Genomic DNA, 5,152 nt, shown 5'->3' on the forward strand with positions numbered 1-5,152 from the left:
TTCAGATGCAGAAAGCTTATTTCTCTGACTGGATCCATCTTAACACATGCAAAATAAAATGTCTTCACTTAATATATTGGAAGATAACATTGAAGATACTTGTGTATATCTTGTGGTTCTTTTAATTATCCAGGGTTGCTGCCTTCACACTTCTGATAATTAATTCTAAGTTCTGGTTTGTGTTTCTGCACAATAAGGATTTTTTTTTCTTAAGGTATTGAATATGAAATCTTATTTAATGTACACATGGTTAAATAATTGTATGGAATTTGGCAGTGGCCATATTCACAATAATCTTATTCTATGCCGATGACGACAACAACAACAACAATTTATACCACGTCCATCTGGCTAGGTTTCCCCAGCCACTCTTGGGCAGGTTCCAACAAAGATAGGTGCAGAGTCCTCTACAACCTTACTACGATAGAATATCTAGTTATTTTTTCTTTCCCAATTTCAGATTTTAACTTGAAGCAGGATTAGTCTGGCACCTTATAGCTGACTTATATTTGGAGTTACAAGCATTGCGAAAGAAAATGATGTGCTTATGCTCCGGATGGTACCTGGGCAAATATAAGAATTGCTTTTAGAATGACCAGAAAGAGTTACTGGAATATTAAAATACACTTCTCAATATGACAGTAATCCTCAAAAGTAGTGTCATTAAGAAAATGGACAATATCCAGAGTTTTAGTTAGCTATTAAAACAGACATGGCTTGGTGGTGGTTTACAAAATCAAGGGCTGTTTGGGACCTGAACCCCTTTATTGAAGCCTGATGGCAGTAAATTAATATTTTCACAAAAATGAAGACAATCATTTCATTAAAGTTAGTTTTTAACTATGTAGGTTTTCAAGTTCAGTGTTGACTAACTAGTTTTAAAGCAGGATTGTTGACAAAACACCTAGATTTGATGCTTCTTGGAGTGTTCCTTTGGACTTCTCAGATGGATATGCTTACACCCCATGCCATCTTACCAATTGTGCTTTAAAGGTGTTGCTTTGGATAATATTTGGAAACTGATTTGGTTTGTATTCACTTTGGAAGAGCCAGGCTGTAAATATTGGACTGTTTTACAAGTGAACTTCACCATGCGTCTCTAATTCAGTATGACGCACCTACCACTACATTCGTTTTGATAGGATTTTATCTTGAGCTAGAGATACTTACCTGGTGTAAGTAATCACTGGTAGTACTCAGCTAGAGCATAGCTAGCCCATGGGTGCCCCCAATCCTCCGGAGCAGACTATGACTCAGTGGAGAGGTAAAGGTAAAGGGACCCCTGACCATTAGGTCCAGTTGCAGATGACTTGGGTTCAGTGCTCATCTCGCTTTATTGGCCAAGGGAGCTGGCATACAGCTTCCGGGTCATGTGGCCAGCATGACTAAGCCACTTCTGTCAAACCAGAGCAATGCACAGAAACGCCGTTTACCTTCCCGCCGGAGCGGTACCTATTTATTTACTTGCACTTTGACATGCTTTCGAACTGCTAGGTTGGCAGGAGCTGGGACAGCAACAGGAGCTCACTCCATTGCAGGGATTTGAACCGCCGACCTTCTGATTGGCAAGCCCCAGGCTTTGGTTTAACCCACCGCGCCACCCGCATCTCCAGTGGGGAGAGGAGAGGGTGGCAAAGTTACCTTGTACAGCCAAGAGTTATTGCACTAGTCTAAGTTGAATGCTGCCTAATAGTCTAGTCTCTCCTAATCAAGAGTTTCCAGAAGGGGAAGGAGCAAAGTGAAACTTAAGTAGAACACACTGAACACCTTTACCCTTAGTGTGGATGCTGTGAAGTGTATTACTTCATTGTGCTAAACTAAAACTGGATATGTTTCAGATCAAAACATGGGTTATCTCCACCCCACTGCACAGGAGAGACAGCTTCATGTAATGCAGCCTTATAGGTGTAGGCAGGCAGAGGAAGAATTGGGCGGTGGGGGGCATAGGGAGATGTACCATTAGGCTGCTTGAATTGCACTAAGCATGAGTGGCTACATTTTCTCTCTCAATCAAGTAAGAGCTGTTCGACAGTGGAATTTGCTGCCAAGGAGTGTGGTGGAGTCTCCTTTTTTGGAGGTCTTTAAGCAGAGGCTTGACAATCATATATGTCAGGAGTGCTCTGATGGTGTTTCCTGCTTGGCAGGGGGTTGGACTCGATGGCCCTTGTGGTCTCTTCCAACTCTATGATTCTATGATTCTACCCTCCTAAAATGCTGGGTGTGCAGGAAGCTTGCACTTTCATGATTTCTTGCGGGGTTTCTTCTGTTACTGGGATGGCAAAACTTTGGCTCGTTTTTTTTGTCTCTCTGTTTTGTCAACCAGTTGTAAAAGGTAAAGGTAAAGGACCCCTGGATGGTGAAGTCAGTCAAAGGCAACTATGGGGTTGCGGCACTCATCTTGCTTTCAGGCTGAGGGAACCAGTGTTTGTCCACATGTCGCCAGTTTTCTGGGTCATGTGGCCAGCATGACTAAACCGCTTCTGGTGCAACGGAACACTGTGATGGAACCAAGAGCGCATGGAAATGCCATTTACTTTCCTGACACAGCAGTTCCTATTTATCTACTTGCACTGGCATGCTTTCAAACTGCTAGGTTGGCAGGACAACCAGTTGTAGGAATGGTGTTGGTGTATGCGTGTTTATATCATGAACCAGGAGCGATGCTCCCATGGCATAACTCTAACCGCACATTGAATATAGTCTGGTGCCAGGTACACTGTAAACACTACAGAAGCAACAATCCAGCTTTTATCTCAATATTCCATTTCTAAATGATACAGGTTCCCTTTTGCAGCCCATGTGTACCTTTGCAAGATGCACTAGTTGATGGTGAATGAGTCTCGCTAACCACCAGGTGGTGCTGAAGTTGTTCTGTAAAATGTGTTTTTATTCTGGCTCTTGGCAGACCTGGCTCTGATTGAATATGACTGTACAATACCAGCTGCCAATGGAGGCTGCTGCCCATTGGGACCAGGAGGACAGAAAGGCCAATAATACGTGGAGCCAACTAATTTTGGTTTTGTCCTCCTTCCTGCTGAATTCTACAAGGATGATGCTGAGACAAAGGAGAAGGAAGCAGACAGCCAGTACCTCCCCCTAGTCCGGTAGGAAGCATATCAGGAGAGAAGCAGGCTGAGGGCAGACTGGGCTTGGTGGGGCAGTGCTGCACATGTCCTAACACACCAGCCTCTGCTGGTTCAGCTGCTGTTGTTCAAATCGTTCTTCGTCCCACTGTTTCGTCAGCCGGTTGCAGGGTTGGTATTGGTGACTGAGAGAATACACCGTAAGGCCAGAGGAAGAAGATTCTTGGGACGTAACTCAGAAGCTGAGGCTACAATATGGTGAATCGGGTGGGGAGCCCCGTTCAGCTGGAGGGCCACATTCCTTCCTTCTAGGGGCCACATGCCACAGTGGCGGGCAGAGCAACAAATATAAGTTTAAGTGAGTCTCTATATGCACTGCCACACGGCCCTCTGTCCTCTATCCAGGCAAAAGCACTCAGGAAGGGTGTGAAGCAGGGCTGGTGAGGTGTGTGTCTGGCAAGAGGCTTGAGGGATAAATAAAGAGGCCTATTTGAGCTCTGGACCTGAGGTTCCTGATCCCTGTGGTCAAACATGGCTTGTGGGCTTCACAAATAAATAATAATAATGCCGCAACACCGCTCTCTTTTAGATAAGAATCCCACAAGTTCTTGAAAGACTGACATAAATAACACTGTTCTATGCCCAGCCCCACAACAGGTTAAAATAGATGGTTCAGACAGTTACGGATTTTCCTGCTGAGCCCAAAACGGCCAGAAGATGTCAGTGCAGTAGTAGCCTCTTCACAGAAATTATATCCAGGAAGTATTTGGGTTGCCTTTGTGCCTATTTGAGAACTTGGTTTATTTCTAACACACACACTTGCAGTTTAGATTTTGAAGTGCTGACGTTCCTGTCAATCTCTTTAGCCAAATTTCTTCTTGTCTCATAATATTTCTTCTGCTCTACTTTCTCTCCCCGCCCCGCTTATGCTGAGATTTATACCCTCAGTTGTAATCACTCTTCATTGCTTATGCTTTGGAAGAAGATGGCCAAAGGATGTCATAAAAAGAAGCTTGGGGAAATGTTTCAAGTCAGCCTTTTCAAGTGCCTGAAATTCATGTCAGGATCTAAATGTTTTGTGAGTTCTTTGGGAGAAACTTCTGCAGCAATCTTGCAGCATAAGAAGAAGAGTTTGGATTTGATATCCTGCTTTATCACTACCCGAAGGAGTCTCAAAGCGGCTAACATTCTCCTTTCCCTTCCTCCCCCACAACAAACACTCTGTGAGGTGAGTGGGGCTGAGAGACTTCAGAGAAGTGTGACTGGCCCAAGGTCACCCAGCAGCTGCATGTGGAGGAGCGGGGAATCAAACCCAGTTCACCAGATTACCAGTCCACCACTCTTAACCACTACACCACACTGGCTTAACCACTACACCACACATAAGAAATGATGTGATGGATTAAGCCAAGAGCCCATCTAGTCCAGCAGTCTGTTCTCACAGTGGCCACCAAGATGCTCATGAATCTAAACACAATAGTGCAATCTCCACCTTGATCTCCAGCGACTGGTAGTCAAAGGCATTCTGCCACCAACACCATGGAGCAAGGCATGCATGTACAGTTCTGCTAATTCTTGGTGTGGAATCACAAACCACCAGACCCATATGATGAGCCGTTTGTGTATGGCTTGTGCACGGCGAGAACTCTCCAAACAGTCTTATTTCAAGAAGCAACACTGAACAGTTTTCTCTTGCACAGAAATACTTGGGTGAAGCTGGAACAGCTGCAGGCATCAGCTCTGAACTCTGAATGCTGGTGCAAGCAGATGCAAAACTGGTATAATTAGAATGATTGCTTTGCCTAAGTTAACCTTAAACCACTGCACAGTTTACTTGTAGGCGTTTTAGTAAACAGTGCAGTGGTTGAAAGAGCTATATCCTGTTTATACTTCAAAGCAAGGTGATTCATAGATGGTCCTATGGCAGAGTCTGTAATCACACAACATTAAAAGCCATTTCACCTCCCCCCACCCTCCCAGCTCTTGAGTTTGGCTCATTTGTGTTTAGTTTAAGCTGTCCATTGTTGATACAGTATCTCTGGGCAGTTGTAAACTTTACTAGAAATCAG

This window comes from Podarcis vaucheri (genome assembly GCF_965113315.1).
Source record: "Podarcis vaucheri genome assembly, chromosome: 11".
NCBI classification, from domain to species: Eukaryota; Metazoa; Chordata; class Lepidosauria; order Squamata; family Lacertidae; genus Podarcis; species Podarcis vaucheri.